This window comes from Pan troglodytes, chromosome 13 (genome assembly GCF_028858775.2).
Source record: "Pan troglodytes isolate AG18354 chromosome 13, NHGRI_mPanTro3-v2.0_pri, whole genome shotgun sequence".
NCBI classification, from domain to species: domain Eukaryota; kingdom Metazoa; phylum Chordata; class Mammalia; order Primates; family Hominidae; genus Pan; species Pan troglodytes.
In genome coordinates this window covers 67658305-67679148 of record NC_072411.2, presented here as the reverse complement: position 1 = coordinate 67679148, position 20844 = coordinate 67658305, and the positions used below count along the sequence as shown (strand labels likewise).

The 20844-nt window shown below is 37.0% G+C and overlaps 2 protein-coding genes across 5 annotated transcripts in view; one reads left to right on the top strand and one right to left on the bottom strand.

Moving 5' to 3' along the window:
* Positions 1–20844, bottom strand: part of CSRNP3 (cysteine and serine rich nuclear protein 3) — a 208531-nt gene that overhangs the window by 26539 nt on the left and 161148 nt on the right. The gene's annotated exons all lie outside the window — the stretch shown is intronic.
* Positions 1–20844, top strand: part of GALNT3 (polypeptide N-acetylgalactosaminyltransferase 3) — a 210528-nt gene that overhangs the window by 135028 nt on the left and 54656 nt on the right. For both annotated transcript variants that reach the window (XR_008546807.2, XR_008546808.2), the window contains exon 15: positions 12213–12330. The gene's annotated coding sequence lies outside the window, so the exon portion shown is untranslated. The remainder of the gene's footprint in view (positions 1–12212; positions 12331–20844) is intronic.

Genomic DNA, 20844 nt, shown 5'->3' with positions numbered 1-20844 from the left:
TTACTATAGCAAGGTCAAGAGCAAGAAAAGGAGGGAGGAGAATGTGCCTTTCATGAGAGCTCTGAAAATTAATTAGTCTGTTTTTGGCCAGCGCGGTGGCTCACGCCTGTAATCTCAGCATTTTGGGAGGCTGAGGCAGGTGGATCCCTTGAGCTCAGGAGTTCGAGACCAGCCTGAGCAACGTGGCGAAACCCCATCTCTGCCAAAAATACAAAAACTTAGCCAGGTGTGGTGGTGTGTGCCTGTAGTCCCAGCTAGTCGGGAGGCTGAGGCACAATCATCACTTGAGCCCAGGAGGCAGAGGTTGTGGGGAGCTGAGATTACACCACTGCACTCCAGTCTGGGTGACAGAGTGAGACTCCAGTTTAAATAAACAAATGAATAAAAATAATTAGTCTGTTTTCATACTTGATGCCATTTTTTTTTTTTTTTTGAGATTGAGTCTTGCTCTGTTACCAGGCTAGAGTGCAGTGGTGTGATCTCAACTCACTGCAACCTCCGCCTCCTGGGTTCAAACAATTCCCCTGCCTCAGCCTCCCGAGTAGCTGGGACTACAGGTGCACACCACCACACTTTGTATTTTAGTAGAGAGGGGGTTTCACCTTGTTGGCCAGGATGATCTCAATCTCCTGACCGCATGATCCGCCTGCCTCAGCCTCCCAAAATGCTGGGATTACAGGCGTGAGCCACCGTGCCCAGCCTTGACACTATTTTTTAAGTGTCTTTCAGCTCCTTTTCTTTTATCCCAACATAATACCAGCCTGAAGCAAAAGTGTCTATATACAACACTACTATATACACTGCCCAGGTCTTGGGAACACCATTATGTTCAGCATATCTGACCATATTGGTGTTACTGTAAAATGTTCACATATAGTAGAGATAATACTGATCTTTATAAATTAAATGAATAAACACACAGTTACTGATATTCACTATCTCCAGAAGCTACCTATCCTTAAAAGAATGCTTTCAGGCCGGGTGCAGTGGCTCACGCCTGTAATCCCAGCACTTTGAGAGGCCGAGGCAGGCGGATCACCTGAGGTCGAGAGTTCAACACCAGCCTGGCCAGCATGGTGAAATCCTGTCTCTACTAAAAATACAAAAATTAGCTGGGCGTGGTGGTAGGTGCCTGTAATCCCAGCTACTCGGGAGGCTGAGGCAGGAGAATCACTTGAACCCGGGAGGCGGAGGTTGCAGTGAGCTCAGATCACGCCTTTGCCCTCCAGCCTGGGCGACAGAGCAAAACTCTGTCTCAAAAAAAAAAAAAAAAAAGCTTTCAAAATGAATGGAGAAAAGAATTGGAAAACTGACTAATCCACAATGCCAGGGTAAGAATGTAGGCACATAAAATAATCTGTACTATAAATTATATAAAGAACGAACTCATGAAAAGAACAGATTAAAAATGGAAACCAAAAACTAAGAATTATTCAGCATGTTTGCAGTATCATCCAGGGAAGCAAGTACTCTGGCGAAATAAATATTCTGAATATTCTGATCCCTACAGGGGATGAGTATATCAAGTATCACAGCTGATTCACACTAGGCTCTAGGAAAATTCAACCGATTTTTCTCTTTCCACACTCACAAATCAATCTGTTTATATGGTATGGAATAAATCTTCAAGTTTACCAGATTATCTTCCTGGCTTGTCAATATTATTTCTTATTGAAAATAATCAAATTTGCTTTCTGATTTGTGCTTTAGCCATTTGTAAACATTATTAGTGTATCATTCCACTTGAGTTTGGCCATCTCTGCATGCACACAGATAATCATATATCTGGGCCTGTAAAATTGAAGACCAGGTTCTGGACTACCAGTTCCACCACAGGGCAACAACTCTGGAGCGAATGCTTGAGCAATGAGCTGGTCATCCTCTTTAAGTACACTTGTTTTTTATGTCAACACCTATCAGCAAAGTCCTGCTAGAAAGGCAGAAAGCAGTAAACAGAGTTATGTATTTTGGCACATGGAGGTTGAAAGTTTATGGTCTAGTTTCATGTTAAATGAGAGAAGAATTGTGGAAGATATTAATTCTACCATTTGGGTCTAAAGTCAATAATAAACTTATCTCTCTTAAGCTGATCAAAAGGAAAATGCCAGATAATTTGCAAGTCTATGGTTTTGAATTTATTTATTTAGATGAAACTTAGTAGAAGTGAAATGAGATTGCTGAAATCAACTTGTTTTTCTTGGTAAGCCCTGGGCAATGAAAATTTGTGTTTTTAAATCATACAGACCAAATTGATCAGGGGCTCTGAAGTTGTGTGTGTTGCTTCTTACCTTTTGAAGAACAAATCAAGACTAAATCTGTTATCAAACCAGGAAGCTTAGCTTAAAAACAGAAGATCCAGTTTCACCAGAAATTATTTTGTATAGAAATTAGCATAACAGATTGAATAGTAAATCAATTTCCAATGATTGAAGTTATTAAGATTAACTTAACATTTACAAATGACTTCTGTAAATTTCCTGAGATCATATGCTCAAAGCTTCTCCAACTTGACATGATAGCCAAGGTTGGCTTCTCTTGATAACTGTGTCACCTACATGATCTCATCTTAACCAAGTAAAAATGTGTCTAGCAACTAAGAACTATAGGAGTAATTCCTTTGAAAATGAAGTCTAGTTTGGTATTAAAAGCAATCTTTCCTTGTTCTAATTGTCCTTTTTTATTCCAGGTACATTCTCGTTTCCTGAATATACTTGCCCCAGTCGTCTTTTTAAATTTAATTTGCTCAAATAAGGTATTTAGTAATACATTGTTTAAATGGAAAAAACTCCAAAAGACTTATACTAAAGAAGTATCGTGGGTGAATGGGAAGCAAAATGAAAATAAAGACTAATTGGGACTATTTTCTTTCTTACCATGAACAAAATCCAAATTACCTTAAGTATGTAATATAAGCTGATCTGTTAGTTTACATTCAGTTATAAAGAGTTTAAAACACATACTAACAATCACAAACAAAAGAAAAAAAAACCCACCTTAAACAATGGGCATGATGTAGGGAAATATTTTTAATTACCCAATGTTTTGGAATTAAGTTATTTTTCTTCCCAAAAGAATAATCAGAACTGAAACGGAGGCAGTAAATGTAAAAAAGTATCTTAATGTACCTAAAGGACAACAAGTCAGGGGTCTTATTTTTTTTCCTTTTTTACTATTGCTTATTACTATGAAAGTAGCATTCAAAAATAAAAATCAAGAAAAAGTAGCCTCCACTTAGGTGATGCTCATCATTTTTAGTCCAAGTCTATTTCTTGCTGATATATTCAGTTCCCTGTATTACGACTAATAGCTCTAAGTGCTATTAAAATTGTAGTGCATGTCTCTCCTCAGTCCTTAAATACCACTCTTCCCTATTTCTAACCAAACAACCACCTTATGTATTAGTAAGGCAGCAAGTAGACTAGACCATATAAAATATGATAGACACAGATAAGAACCAGTTGTCATTCTGATATCAATCCTTTGGTAGAGGAGAACTAGGTTTATAATTCATAGATAGGATTAGGTAGCATATCCATTTAGCTGTAAATATTTCCCATTCCTATATGAAATTGAAAATATTCACAATGGATTACCCTCAAGACTAATAATGTCTTTTGCGCATTGCAGCTTCTGAGTGAAATAATTCAAGACAAGACTCTTTTGTTTAAATTGCTAGTTTACAAAGAAAAAAACCCTCTCATATAAGACTAAGTGACATAATAAGTATTCTATCAAGGTATGTGCAAATACTGTGTATGCATTTAAACAACAAGAACAAAATAGCAAGAACAGAAGTAATATAAAAAGATGACCCTTGAAGCTGATTGACTAAAGCTTTGTTTTGGATCATGAACATGCATGTCACGTCGTCATCCATTCAGTCTGTCAGTTACGTCCACACAAGCAAGCAAGAGATATGCATGAAGGGAACCAGCTCTCCTCCCAGTCTCTCTTGACAGGCACAGCCCAGGCTGTTCAGCTCTCTGCAAGCTGAATTTGACTTCATTGGTTTGGTTTGATCGAGTACTCATCTACTGAAAATTCTCAGGTTGGAAAAAAGTAAGGTTTATTGCCCAAGATTTTGATGTAAATTCTGAAAGCTGCATATGAAAATTTAACACACACTTTGACCTTCCAGCCTTCATGTCATAAATAATTAATATGATTAACTCACAAAAGATGATCACTTTGCAAAACTAGCAATTGTTCATCCACACATTTTATTTTTTAAGGACGCCCGCTCCTCTTCCCCACTAATTCTTGTGAGTAATCTACAAAAAACAACAAAAACAAAAAACAGCACTTTGTTTGCTAGGACAAAAGCAAGACATACCATATTTTAAAGTTATAAACTTGAAATTAAAAAAGCAAAAATTTAAGAGGGGGTACAGCTCAAAGGTAGAGCATTGGACTGCAGATCAAGAAAGCAAAAAAATCTTTTTAAAAAATTATTTTATCTTTTATAAATAATTTTTATATCTAATTGACTTAGCACTGATCCTCCTGCTTATGTAGAACTAACAACCCACTGAAAATATAATGTAACTGCAGAATGCCCTAGCCATCAACATAAAATGCAATTAATATTGGGGATGGTGAATTGTTAAACTAAAAGTTTAGATTAAATTATATGTAAAATTGTACCACTGAGTGATCTACTAATTTTTGTTCTAATTTAGATGTATGATTTTCCTTTTGCATCAATAAATCAATCAAATTTATAGAACTAGGCATCATGAATTTTGGTGTTCCAGTTCTACATTTCACAATCAGTCTTCCTTTTGCTTCAATTTTGTTCTTACACGACAAATCACTTAAAAAAATTATATATTAAAATCCTTGAGCAAAATATTGGAAACACAATGTAATATTAATGTTTTGCTAAATATAGGCACTGAATTTTGCTCAGCTCTAACCAAAGCAGACCAAAAATTAGGAATTTTTCCCCCTGTTCTATATAATACACAGATGCTCCGTTTTAACTTTCAATGGGGTTACTTTCCAAGAAACCCATTGTAAGTTGAAAATATTGTTAAGTCAGAATACATTTAATACACCTAACCTACAGAACATCGTAACAGCCTAGCCTAGCTTACATATGCTCAGAATACCTTACATCAGCCTACAGGGGCCCAAATCATCGAATGAAAAGCCTATTTATAACAAAGCATTGAATATCTTATGTAATTTACTGAATACTGTACTGAAAGTGAAAAACAGAATGGTTGTATGGGTACTCAAAGTACGGTTTCTACTGAATGCCTACTGCTCTCTCACCATTGTAAAATCAAAAAATGTAAGTCCAACCAGCATTAAGGAGTCAGGGACTATCTGTACTCAGCTATCACCTGATGTTATTACTGTTGAGAACCATTTTAAAGAATTTTGATCAATGTTATCAGCTCCTTTCTCTTTCCACACTATCTATATATTTTAGATAACATTAATATTTTCCAGGGAATTTTAAAGATTTCCACATAGCCAATATTAACATTTACATATGGAACATACATTATTGAGATATCTGCCTTTTCATTTTTAAAGGCTGGTTTTTTTTATTGTAAGCATGTCATATTGCTAATGAATTAGAGAAAATATTTTCCTATCCCAATGTCTGCAAAATAATAAGTTGTCAAATAATGTAATTGATTTAAAGTCTGAATTTTAATACTTGCTAAAATCCATTATACAAGTTATATTAATGAGCATCTGCATTTCTTAGTTTCTCCATTAATATTTTCAGAATTATGTTTATCTACCTCACAGGAATATTATAAGAAATAATTACATTTGTAAAAATCCTTATGAACCACAGATGGAAAGCATTACATATGCCGAGTACTATCTCGGTGATGCTGTTAAACCAAATAAAAAGTGTGTTCCTTTATTATCAGGGAGAAAACAAGTACCACCTACTTCCCAGCTTGTTTCCTTAATCTCTCATATGTGCAATTAAACACTAAAACTTCATGCTTAAGAAACAAATTTCACTGCCACTAAAGTAACAGTTATTTCCAAAATATATAAACCTATACTCTAGTGTTATTAAAATCTCAATATGAATAACATCTTCATATTATATCTTTTTTTATTGGGAAAAAAAGGTAGTTGTTACTAAACATAAATAATCACAGTTCTGGCTGCAGTCCAAGGTGTAAGCACTTCCCTCTGCTGTCTCAGCAATTCTCCTGATGTCAAAGACACATTAAAATAAATGGGAACCATATGGCTCCTCAGCAGAATACCCGCGCTCTTACAACCAAGAGGGCAATGCAATTCATTACCACCATCGGAGAAATATTTTGGGGACATGGAATATCTCAGTGCAAAATAAAGCCGCATGAGGCATTCTGACACAATGACAGAAGGAAACATTTGCTATTCTTCAGCTCTACTAACCTGTTTTGCTGCGTTTTACATTTTCTCAATACCACCATGAGCCTCTCCTGTTACAAGGATTAAACAGCATTTTCCACCTGCTCAGTGACTTCCCAAGCAGTATTTCATCTGGTCCAACAATTCAAGCCTGTCAAGCCTAACATATCATGATAATCCAGGTCAGAACATCACTTAAAAACAACAACAAAGAAACAAAACAAAACAAATCCTCAACAGCAACAAGAGCAACAAAAAAATTCTAAAATCTCTTAGAAATTATTCTGGAGAGCAAGACTGGGCCCAAAACCACATACTTGAACTTTTAACTTTGCTGGGAAGGATGAAATCTTGATGCATGCTTAAAAAAACAGAAATGCCATTAAATCTAAAAAAGCCTTTACTATACTTATCCTGAATAAAAATCTAAGTCATTAAAAAACAAAGGAGGAATTTAATCTATGCTGTTTTACTGGATCCATATGTCTGAAATTCTACATTTAAAATAAAGATCCAGGCTGGGTGCAATCGCTCATGCCTGTTATCCCAGCACTTTGGGAGGCCAATGCAGGTGGATCACTTGAGTTCAGGAGTTCGAGACTAGCCTGGGGAATATGGTGAAACCCTGTCTCTCCAAAAAAACAAACAAACAAAAAAACACAAAACAAAACAAAACAAAAAAAACCTACAAGGCTGAGGCAGAAAAATCACTTGAGCCTGGGAGGCAGAGGTTGCAGTGAGCAGAGATCTTGCCATTGCACTCCAGCCTAGGTGAAAGGAGTAAAACCCTGTCTCAAAAATAAATAAACAAATAAAATGGAGATACAGGGCTGTAGAATTGGAATTAAAGCAGAGGTCATAAGGGCAGCTAAGAGAGGGACAGTTGGGTTTATTTGTGTACCCTCTGTTTGCTGGCTGTCAGTGAGTGATTTGGGAGGGTTGCAAATATCAAAAACAAAGGGAAAATTTTACTATAACTGTGATTTTTCTATAGCTAGATCACATTTTAAAATTGGGCTTGCACTTCAAATTTTCTTAATCTTCTCAATTTCTGCTATGGTCTGAATGTTTGTGTTCTTCCAAAATTTATATGTTGAAATTCTAACCCCCAAGGTGATGGTATCAGATAGTGGAGCATTTGGGAGGTTGTTAGGTTTTGGGGGTGGCACTCTTATGAATGAGATTAGTGCCCTTTTTATTTATTTATTTATTTTTATTTTTTTGAGACCAGAGTCTCACTCTGTCGCCCAGGCTGGAGTGCAGTGGCACGATCTCAGCTCACTGCAGCCTCCACTTACCAGGTTCAAGAAATTCTCACGCCTCAGCCTTCCAAGAAGCTGGGATTACAGGTGCATGCCACCACACCCAGCTCATTCTTATATTTTTAGTATTGACGGGGTTTCACCATGTTGACCAGGCTGTTCTAGAACTTCTGGTCTCAAGTGATCCACCTGCCTGGGCCTCTTAAAGTGCTGTAATTACAAGTGTAAGCCACTGTGCCTGGCCTTAGTGCCCTTTTTATAAAGAGACCCCAGAGAGACCGTGACCCCTTCAACCATATGAGGACACAGCAAGGAGGTGCCATCTATGAGAAGTGGACCCTTACCAGACACCAGATCTACTGGTGCCCTTGAACTTGGACTTCCCAGCTTCTAGAACTATGAGAAATAAATTTCTGCTGTTTATAAGTTACCCAGTTTATGGTATTTTGTTACAGCAGCCAAAATGGACTAAGTCAATATCTAATCATTTTCAAAACTATGGATAGAAGAATTACTTGAGCACAATGTCTGGCATAGAATTATCACTCAATATCTACCAGAAAAATAAAATTGAGACTCAGCTCAAATGTCACCACCAGGAAGCCTTCCACAGAGTCCCTAGGATGAAGTAACTGTTCTTTCTACACATTTCCAAAGCATGCTTGCTTCGATACTGATAATAAAAATGTGAGCGTGTGTGTGTCTCTCTCCTCTACTCAGGCCTTGGGTTGCAAGGACTATATCTTACTATGGAACCCTCAGGGTACAGCACACTGCTGGGCACTAAAACTCACTTATATATGTTGGTTTAAACTGAATGAATGAATAATTAAACAATGGGCTAAATACATAAGCATTTATATTTCCTAAATATATTTTCTTTAATTCTGAATGATAAGATGACATTCAACAGTTCTCCCCTGAAGCCTCATGCTCAACATGTCTTTCTTCTTCAATAATTTCTAGTCACTTTACCTGTTTTCCTGGGGTATTTTTCAAAGAAAAAATTATGTATTGAAGCAAGGATACATGACTTTCATGGCTTGAGGGTACACATAACTTTTGCATTAGAAACCATTTGAAATATGCTATATTTTACATATCAGAAGACCTAACATGACAAACTAACCCTGGCTCCATAATCTCTAAACAATCCAACTATAATGAGTTTGTAAACTCGTCTCTAAAAAGCAAGTAGCTGGTGGGGGAAGAGTTACCTGAATATTATAAATGATTTTGAAAGAGAAATCCTGCTGATAATGTATCACTAATTGGTATTGACCTCTAGCAAAAACACATGACTGAATTTCCTGCCGTTAGCAGTCAATTAGTGATGGTTTTACAAAATGATTCTGCCTCTTAGTACTTAAATTGTCATCTGTGCCTTAGAGGAGTGACTTTCCTATAAAAAAATCATATTGCTTAAGATTTATTAATTTCCTGTGAAATTTTATAATATACAGGCATGTGTTCTAAAATAGATAATTCAATTTTGTAGGGGTAATGGTGATGAGACATACGTAGAAGGCCTAGTTGATGGATCGTGAGAGAAGGAGCAGAAATAAGCAAAGACGATTTTAAATTTTATAAAAATATGAAATCATGATAGAACTGAAACATTATGGTCTAGAATATAAGTTGAATGAGGGCAGGGTTTTGGCATGTCTGGGACTGATTTAAAGTTATCCTATTAATGTTCACAGATGGTGGCAAAAGACATGAGACTCTGGGGTCAAAAACAAAGAACCTTATTATTCACAGCACAGGAAGCAGCAAGAGCATCATGTTTCTGTTGGTACTCCTTGATCCCCAAATTCTACAGGGGCAATGTGGAGGGGCCAAACAGATGCTATGCACATAGTGGGTTTGTACTGCCCCAAAGGCTCAGTAAGCTTGGTAACCTACTGGTTTTTAGCAAGCAGTAAGCAAGACTGTTCTTTGTCCCAGAGGAAGACTTTTTCTCATCCCTCAAGCTTGCTTGCTACAAACACAACATTGAGAAATGGTCCAAGTAAGGACAGGTCAGGGCAGTGCATTCTTTTTATCCTCAGAAAGATGTAGAAGAGTATAAGACACATGGAGGAATGTTTTCCAACAGCGTTTTGGTTTATTTCTTCATTCATAGATTCCAAGCATCTGGGATACAGTAGATATTCAATACACATGTGTTAAATGAATGAGTGGGGTTTATAGGTTAAAATTTTGTAATTTAGCTCATACTGCATCATCTAGCAGTTTTATGTTATTAAAGAATCCTCTAAAATACCCATGGAAGAATAGAATCACTCTATAATCTTCTCTCTATCTCTCTTTCTTTCTCTCTTTCTCCCCTCTCTTTTTCCTGCATGTAGCTCCAACAATCTTTATCGGAGTTTCTAAATGACAGAATACAGCACAGAGCAAATTTGAAAAATAAGGTCATAAAGAATATGCAAGCTGGGCGTGGTGGCTCACGTCTATAATCCCAGCACTTTGGGAGGCTGAGATGGACAGATCACCTGAGGTCAGGAGTTCAAGACCAGCCTGGCCAGCATGGCAAAACCCCATCTCTACTAAAAATACAAAATTAGCCGGGCATGGTGGCACATGCCTGTAATCCCAGCTACTTGGGAGTCTCAGGCAGGAGAATCTCTTGAACCTGGGAGGCGGAGGTTGCGGTGAGCTGAGATCACACCATTGCACTCCAGCCTGGGCAACAAAGAGCGAAACTAAATCTCAAAAAAAAAAAAAAGAATATGCATAATCATTTTTAGATTTCCCAGAAATTTTATCAATGCCACGTCTACTCTTATGAGACATTGCAATTCTTGCAAAAAAATAATCTCACAAGTAAATATATCATAGCTATCATATAGTATGTGAAAGCAAAATTCAAATCACCTGAAGAAACAATCTTTCCCTGTGAAGAGTCTAAAACTGAAAGGTTTCCTAAGGAATGCTTAATGAAGTGTTTTTATTCCTGTGAAATACATTTTTCCCCTAGGTCTCCTCAGAACTCACAGATATTTCCCTTTGCAAGCATCTTGCCAGAGGAGAGAATCAGTATAAAGCTCTTTGGAATCATTTTGGCAGCCCCAAAGAGTGGTATTAGCTACAGCTCTGCTTTCACATCTACAGGGTGCATAGGGCAATACATACATTATACCGTGTGTGTGTGTGTGTGTGTGTGTGTGTGTGTGTTTGTGTGTGTGTATTCTCAGGTACTACTGGATGCATAGAAACATCCCAAAGAGTCTATGTTTGTCTTTTATCTGTGCTACTCTCATGACATGGGCTATTTGTTACAAGAAATATTCTTTCCAAAGCCAAACGTAACCTCAGACTTGGACTGTAAAAAGGAAGGTATAAAGAGGTTTGTTTCCCCTCTACATTTTAAGAGTTTATATTTCCTTGGATAGAAGAAAAACAAAAGAGCAGAAGAATGCTTATACTGCATTTTATAAAAGCAGGATCCAACTTCTTTTACCTTTAAAGAGCACTTCTCAAAAAATTTCCATGTTTCCTTTATCATTTGGAGCAAACTAAAATTCCAAACCTTGGTTCTCAGTATTATCTACTAACCAGTTCCTCTGGCCTCTGTCTCAGGTACACAGGCTTCAATAACTCTAAATTTAATTTTTAAGTGATTTATATGAGCAAAAATTTCATCTCTGATCCCTACCAGAGACCAATTCACTCCCCAAAGGGTCTCTTGGTCTTTAGAGTTGGAAAAAAGGAAAAAGTGAGAAGCAGAATTCTTTTAAGGTAGACTTGCCTGCTGTGGTTCCCAGACTCCTGACCTTTGATTAACGATTCAGTAAGGATAACACAGGACATTTTTTGAGTATGTGAATAATCCTGGGAGAGTTAAAGGACTATTACTGTTCCCAGATGATAATGAATTTAATTACTTTCCTTCAACAGAAGAAGTTACCCTTTTGTCTTTAGTAAATCTTAGGAATTGAGAAAGACTTGAGGAGGTGACAGATATCTTTCAGTAAAGAACTCTTCAGGGATGGGAGGTCTAAGCACTGACAATGCAGGGGTGCCCTAGGGCAGCTCAAGGGTATTAGAGAAAGATAAACTAGAACTGGTGAACCATTGTTGTGGTCTGGTTTAAAATTGCACACAATCGATTACTACAGCAATAGGTTTCCATTATTTATACATAAAATAAAGGTATTGGTATGCATGTTTAAACATTTTAATAATAGTGGTGTGTGACCACAAGTTTGGAAACCTACTAGGACACAAGAGATGGAACTATGTAAAAGATAAATGGATTGTTTTCAAGTGTTGCTTCTATTAGTGATGTTTTATTTGTATGCTTACCATGTGTCAAGGACCTTTCTTATTGCTTTATAGGTATGAATTCATTGAATCCTCAGCAGCACGATCATAGTTTAAATAGGTAAAACTATACCAATTTTGTAAATGAAACTGAGGTCCACCAAAACCTTACAGCTGGTAACACAGAAGCCTGATTTGAATGCAGACAGTGTCAAGCTCAAGCTCAAGCTGTTAATCTTGACACTATATTGCCTTCCTTTATTAGTTCTGGAATGCTCTCATACTCTTTCTTCTTCCTTATTATAGCCTGTGAACAGCTGCTCCCAGGATCCAAACTCTAGAATTAAGCAATAATAATCTAGCTACATTATTCAGAAAATGGGGAGAGGAAGCTACCTGCATGTTAGAAGCAGCTAGAAGCAACGTAAGTAGTAAGCCCCTGTAAGCCTCTGCAGTACCAGACTGCTAGTGGCCTGAAGCTATCAATCCTAATGATGCAGGCTTTGGAGTGAAACATACCAGTAGATTCACTGCCACCTTAGGTCAGCTATGGCACCCATTCCTTATCTGGAATCTCCTAGGGCAGTGGTGAAGTAATGGTATAAACATGAATAGTGGACAAAAAGCACTTAGTTCATATCCTGCTCTGTCATTTACTTGCTGGGTGAGCTAGGACAAATTAATCTTTCTGTCTCGCTCACCTCATGTATAAATAGTTTTAATAATAATACTCATCACATAGTGCTGTTATGAGGATTAAATAAATATTTGTAACACATTAAACAAAGTTTGGCACGTAGTAAGTACTGTATGTTTGTTAAAAGTAAAGAAATCAAAAATCATTTATATAATTTGAATTCACATAAATCATTTATATGAAGCAGTAGAGTGCCTGACACAGAGAATCAATATGTGTGAACTATTTATTGGAGGCAACTAGCCCCACATGATAAGAGTTTTACAATTAAAATGCTCTGTTCTGTACTTTAAATGTATAGCATTCTGGAATTTAAATACTTTTTTGGGGTCTGATATTTGTTTTTGGCACATAAAGGTAATGGACACTGAATAACTGATATATTTCTGACAGATAATTGACAAATATATCAGGAATAATGCTAAGTCCTAGGGTCATAATTATGAATGAGAGACAAAAGGTATCTGTAAGAGACAGTCTAAGATGGATATTTAATCTTGATTTTCTGAAGGAGGAATTAGAGGCTCCAAGTGGCTCTCCTCCAAGGTCATAAGGCTGGAAAATGAGTCTCACATCCAACTCTGCCTGGCTTCACAGCAATGCCCTTTCCAATTCCCTGTCTGCTGTATCTCCTCAGGTGTCAAAACACTGACTTTGTCATTCTCAGATTTGTCCTTTCTTTGCTGTTGGATATGGCAACTCCTGTGTATATTTCAAAATCACGGAATTTAAAGGACACTTTTTGACTTGTTCCCTTTAAAATGAACAGATTTATATTTATCCATCCACTCATTAACTTCTTTACTCAGCCGTGTATATAACCATGCACTTTGTGGCCAGATCACTAAGATATGAAGAAACAGTTGATTCTCATTATTTATAGACTCCGAATTTATTTGTAACTCCAAATCAATACACATTCACAGACCTCACAGAACACTGAAAAATTGAGTTGTCCCATGTGTATGTTCCCAGTTGAGGCTGAACAAGGTGACTTTTGCCTTCCTATTTCAGCTCTCCTACTGTAAACAAATGTCCTTCATATGGTGCTTAGTGCCACATTATTTGCACGTTTTGTGCTTTTTGTAGGTAATTTTCCTGTTTGAAAAGGCCCCCAAGTACAAGTGCTGTCTACTATTCCTAAGTGCAAGAAAGCAGTGATGTGCCATATAGAGAAAATACATGACAAGACATGCTTTTCTCAGGCATAAGTTACGGTGTTGTTGGTCATGAGTTTAATGTTAATCAATCAACAACATATATTTAATAAGGTGTCTTTAAACGGAAACAAACAAAACAAGATTATGTATTGATTGGTGGATGAAAATGTTATGACCAGAGGCTCAACAGGTACCTAACCCTGTATTTCCCCTAGGAGCAATGGCTCTGTATTTACTAAGTCAGTCTTCCCTGAAACCTTATAGAACATAACTATCATGAATATTGAGAATCAACTGTACTTTTTCTCTGTCAGAGGACATTTCCCAACAATTGATGAGCAAAATTTAAGAATACAAAGCTGACAAAAAATAACATTCAAATATTAAAAATATATTTAAGAAAGTGTTCAACTTCCGTGGTCACAAAGAAATAAAAATCAAAATAACAAAATATAATTTTTTCTGTCTAGCAAATAATGCAAAATTATAAAAATTTTCAGTTGTGGCTAGAGTACAAAGAGATAGGTACTTTTCTATACTACTTGTTGGCATATTAAAGATTACAACATTTTCAGAAAGCATCTTCATCTTTTAAAAAAATAGAAAATAAATAGTTCTAAATATAGGAATCAGTATTAAGGATATAATCAGAAATTTAGAAAATGATTTTTTTTTTTTTTGAGATGGAGTTTCACTTTTGTTGCCCAGGCTGGAGTGCAATGGCACGATCTCAGCTCACTGCAATATCCGCCTCCTGGGTTCAAGCAATTCTCCTGCCTCAGCCTCCTGAGTAGCTGGGATTACAGGCATGTGCCACCATACCCAGTTTATTTTGTATTTTTAGTAGGGACGGGGTTTCACCATGTTGGTCAGGCTGGTCTTGAAATCCTGATCTCCAGTGATCCACCTGCCTTGGCCTCCCAAAGTGCTGGGATTATAGGCGTGAGCCACCACTCCCAGCCTAGAAAATGATTTATGTCAAAATGTGTTCATCACTAAGTTAAATATAATAATGATATATTGACAAAACACCTAAATGCCTGACTTCATAGAAATGGTTGAGTAAAATGACTGTCTCTTGTACTATATATATTGGGATATTTTTGTAGCCAATAAAATTAACAAGATTTTATAGATATTTCAATAATATTAGAAAATGCCTGATATAGTATTCTGTGAAAAAGGGGCATTAAAAAAGGTTTAACAATAATTTGTAGCAACTATATAATAGTACATTTTTAAAAATACTGGGTTAATACAATGCGAATACTGGTTGTATTAGAGTAATGAATCTGTATCTGTACACTGTTTTGAACTTTCCAACTTTTACACAGTGAACATTCACAAAAAGTAGATTTACAAAGACTGTAAATTCTCCATTTTGTACATTAAGAAACACTTCCACTATAGTTTTCTGAATTGAAGACAATGAAATTGTTTAATGCACTCATGAAATGGCATTGCTATAAATGAGTCATCTTATACTCTGGCACTTATGACCATATGTTTTACATTTTCAAAACTCCATTAAGCATAAGCACTGGTACTTATTCATACTTATTCATAGAGATCCATAAAGTAGGTTGCAGAGCAGAAACCACTCAGTAATGGTCATGAATGTGGTGCTCCTTTCCTATCCCAATCATGACCAGCTGTGAGTACTAATACCACCTAATTCTGAGCCAATGATAGTGAGCCTGAAAATACACCAATAGCTCCATCTCCATTAGTGATGCCAGGTATACAATTAATCTGTTTCCCCATTTCAGGGCATACTCACACCCACTGGGTAGTAGTGTTTCCACCAAATCTCTATATAAAGACCCAGACAATTTAAGATGTAGCCCCATTCTTGCTTTTGGATTCACGTTCCATTTCCTTGTTAGAACTCAAGCTTTCCGAGTGACAGGCCTAGTCTTGTTAAGGTCTTTCCTTCTGTTCAGGACATTGACTTCTTCCTTTAATTTCAAGCTATTTTATGAGTTCTTGCTATAGCCTTGTTGAATCAACCTAGAATCATAGTTCTGTGACTCACCTGTTGCCTTGATCCAGCAATACCTTCTGCCATACTTTGTGCTATTCTATCAGAAATTTTAGCTAAAAACAAAAACAAAACAACAAAACAAGCCAACCAAACCTATCTGGATCAAAACTGAGTATGCCATGACACTTGGGATATTGTGAATAGGAATGCTGGTTGTCTTCCATAGAGGTCAACCCTACTGCCCAGTGACTGCCCTCACTGCTAAGCCACCAGTCATAAACCAAACCAAATCTATCTGTTTTGCTCTAGCATTGTTAAAAAAATTAGTAAATGAACTAATTAGTGCTTAATACTCTAATTATTTAAAAAATAATAAAATTGTAGTAGCATTAGCATGATGAAATTTTAGAATGGATGGAAATAATAACCATATTTTTGTTAGAATTAAGTTTTGCTAGAATTAAAATATGCATATGACTTACATATACAAATATTACATATGTATGTTTTTATAGTTACACACCTACTTATGTTAAGTATATGAGATTAATTTGTTCATTTAGTTCTAGTGAAGCCAAAGTTAGACATGGCAATAATGATTACTTGTCCTGTCTTGAATGTTGATGCTATGGGTTATGAGAACTTAATGGGAGGGGATGGATCAGAAAAACACAAATATATCAATATTACTGGGAAAATATCTCAAGACATGTGTCTTATTGATGGAGTTAGTACAGTTATCCTCATATACAGGCCTCTGAAAGTATACAGATCATCTTCCTATGTTATTCACTCAAAGAGAATCTTAACTATAAACTCCTAAATTATCCATTCATTCATCCAATTATGCACACATGCATTCATATTTATTTATTCACTGAATAAATATATATTAAGCACCTAGAATCCAGGCAATTTCTAAGTAGCTTCTGTGTAAGTTACCAATCTGCTTACATATGAATGTGTCACTGGCCATAGCTAATAAGAGCAAGAAAGGTCATTTGAGCCAATGGAAGAGATTGTTTCTCTTAACACTAATAGGAATACTATTAAAACAGTAGCATTCATTTACGTAAGTTTAAGAAACTGGGTTATAGCAATAAACAAGTTTCTTTACCCTTGGGTGTATTTCTTACTCCCCATGGTGTGTTTGGATATGTGAGCTTTGAAGCAGAAGCTGGTGGGGAGGTGAAGGGCTCTGCATCATGGTGGGAGTTGACTCTACAATTCTCCAGAGGAACAATTGAGGAGGGAAAGAGAAAATGGGTATGGAGCAAGGAAGGGTAGCACCAAGGAGATGGAGGGAAAATTGCATGTTTTTCATGCACTGACTACCTGCAACTCTCAAATAGATGTTTAATCCTATAGAATTGTGTAGTTCTGGCCTACAACCCTGGTGAGCTGTACTGGCCTATGACTAAAGCATCTGTAAGCTTACTGTCCCTTTAACACAAAGACTAAACAAGTCTAGACTGGTTTTACCATCAGGTAAGATACTGCCTTTAGACAAGGCAATATTATATCATATGAAAACAATATAATAAATAAAATAGGGTATCGACATTTCTATTTGTCCTGTGTGCATGAACATCCTATGATAACATGTTCTTACTTGAACACAAATAATCCTGTTTCTGTCTCACTTGCCCTCTCCAAACGCTAACTTCTATTAAAGCACCTGATTAGCCCAGAGACTGTAGTCTCAAATGTACCTCTGGGAATGAGGGTAAGGGTTTCCAATGACTTTGAATTTCAAGTTTTCCTTTAAAGCTCCTTCTTTTCCCAGGAGTAAAATGGAGGCAGGCTCTTGTCATCAAAAGGAATCAGATTGTCCTATGTGGTGTTGAGGTACATTTTTTACAAATATACAGAGAAAAGAATGAGTTTTGTCTAGGTTCTGCCCACTTGTCTCCACTATGATCTCAGTCAGCTTTTCAAACAGAAAATAAGAGGATGCCCTCATGGGCACCCCAGGGGCCCAGCCTGGCTGTGCACTTTGGCAGCTCTCCCACTCATCAGATCCGCTGCTGCAGGGCTTCTCAGTGTGTACAGCAATTCACAGAGGGAGAGCAATCAGCTCCCTCAGCTGAGAACACCAAGCCCGGAGCTCCAGGCTGGCTCCTCCCCAGCTGCAGTGTAAGTCTGGGAACACTCCCCTCAGGACTGCACTGGCTGGATTCAATAGCCTGCTGGGCCTAGAATGCATCAGGGACTGTTAGCACTCTGGGGAAATACCAAAGTGAACAACACAGGCTCCTTCCTGGATGAGATAACAATAAAGTAAGGCACACAGATGCACATCAAATAGCAAGGCAACCATACCAGTGTGAGAATGACTTTCCTCTGCAGGATGTACTGGAGTACTTTCTAGACACTAGAGTGTAATTGTTGTCACCTCCAGGTAGGTTTCTTCACCAGGTTGTAAGCAAAGAACATGCTTCACTGATTTTTAAATTATTAGCACCTAGCACAGGGCCTGGGTACTTCCTAATGTAATCTAGGTTGCTATTCATATCCCTTTCTCTGAGATCCTTTCCTTAACTTCCGTAAGCTATTTACTCATCTATCTTCTTTATTTCCTTTCTCTGTTTTATTTTTCTGGAGTCTGTATCACTACTTGATTTTATGCATATGTCTGTTTCTTATCCATCTTGACCACCAGAATGCAACCTTTGTAAGAACAGGGCCCTTCGCCGGTCTTATTTACAACTGTATGCTGCATTCCTAGAATATTTCCTGGCAGACGGAATAGGTGCTCAATATGTGTTTTTTGTATGTTTTTCAAATAATGTTTTTCTGTGTGTGATTTTTTTTTTTTTTTTTGGACAGGATCTCATTCCCATTGCCCAGGGTGGAGTGCAGTGGTGCGATCTCAGTTCACTGCAGCCTTGACTTCCCAGGTTCAGATGATTCTTCCATCTCGGCCTCCTAAGTACCTGGGATTACAGGCACACACCATCATGCCTGGCTAATTTTTTGTATTTTTAGTAGAGACGGGGTTTTGCCATGTTACTCAGGCTGGTCTCGAACTCCTGGGCTCAAGAGATCCGCCTGCCTTGGCCTCCCAAAGTGTTGGGATTACAGGTGTGAGCCACGGGGCTGGACCTCAAACAATGTTTTACAAAGATAGTCTATGAATAAATATTTGTAGAATAAATGAATTGGTTTAATAGCATAACAGACATAAGGAGTATTATGAAAACCCAGTGAAGAAATTAATTTTGACTACTGAAAGATCATGAGAGGCTTTGTGCAGCAGGGCCTTGGAAGTGTGGACAGGATTTCAACAGTTCAGGAAAGTACCCAGAGGTTGTAAGGGGAAGAACACATTCAGGGAGCCACAAATAGTGAATGATTGCAGAGGAGCTTCTGTCTATATTTTAGTAACTAGTTATATTTAACAGATATTTATGGAGCAACTACTATGTGCCAGGCATTGTCCTCGGCAAGGAGGAAATGAGCAAAGCAGTAAGATGCAGCCCTAGTATTCAACATGTAATAGCTGAATAGGCTAGCATGGTTTCAAGCTTAAATCTTAGGATCAGGAGACTGGATTTTGTTCTGTGCTCAGTGGGGAGTCTTGGAAAGCTTGTGAGCTGGGAGATTGAAGTTCTTATGTGGAAAACAAAGAAAGGCATTAGAATGCTGAACAAAGCAAGACGAAAGAAGCTGCGATTTTCAGAAGAAATTGCTTTCGTTTTGTAATGAAAACATACCTAAATATTTTCCACACAGGTTCATAAGAAATCCTAGAAAAATAACAAAATCAAAATATTATCGATGCCAGAATTCGAGGCTTCACAACAGGCCATTACTTTCTTTCTTAAAGACAGAGACTATAAATCCGCTTACTCTAGGACTTTAGTGATCCTTATGCCAACATAGTTGTAGGTGATTTAAGTGATAGAAATAAACAATAAAAGACAATCTTGGCTGCCTTCCTTTTAGCAATAACATTACATTATTAAGTCCTTTGGAATAGGGCATCACTAGACTTAAATCTCTTAAATCGGTATTTTCAGGTAACAACTGAGATGAATGTTTTAAGAGATATTAAACAAGCTTAACTGCACAATCAGTGTATAGTTCACTTAGGTGGTTTTTTTGCTAAGTTTAACATGACAGAAATACTGTATTTGCATAAAGTATGACGTAAGAAAATGTTCAAATATTACAGAATATATCAAAAAGAAGGTAAGGAAGATAATATTTTTCACATGTCTACCACAGTGCTAAGTGTTTTTCAGGCTTTATTCCCTTCTGGAATAGCCTTAGAAATGATATAACGGATTTCTACTTTGCAGATAGGAAACGAAAATTGATAGCTGGTGAGTCATGTAGCCCATGTTGTTTCAACTCAACTTGATAATGCAAAGCTCTGATAAAACAGTAATGAAATAAAGATAGGGGTGAATCATGGGGCATGCCATAATTATTTAAATGTCTCATAAAGAAATACTCATTTAAGTTCCTTTTTATGAATCAAAATATTCTCATGGAGACTCTATTTAAACATAAAATGGTTAGATTTGTTGATTTCTAGGTTTAGCTTTTAAAAATGTAACTGTAAAGCTGTAAAGTCCCATTGCAGGGATAGAACATTCATGGGGAGAGAGAATAACATTCGGTTTCCTTATTTTTGTTTATTTTTTTTAAAGAGACAGGGTCTTGCTCTGTCACTCTGACTGGAGTGCAATGCTGCGATTATAGCTCACTACAACTTCAAACTCCTGGGCTCAAGCAATTCTCCCATCTCAGCCTCTCAAGTAGATGGGACCACAGACACATGCTAATTTTTAAATTTTCTGTAAAGACAGTGTCTTGCTCTGTTGCCCAGGCTGGTCTTGAACTCCTGGCCTCAAGCAATCCTCCTGCCTCAGCCTCCCAAAGTAGTAGGATTACAGGTGTGAACTACCATGCCTGGCACTTCACTTTATTTTCCTAATACAATGACAGCCGTGTGACATTGATAAAAGAATAAAAAGAACATGTTCACACTAAATTCAGAATTAATACCTATGCTATATTCTAAGCACTCATAAAATGTTTAATAATTTTCTATTAACTTTAGTGTGATGATAGTCATATTTTGTTATC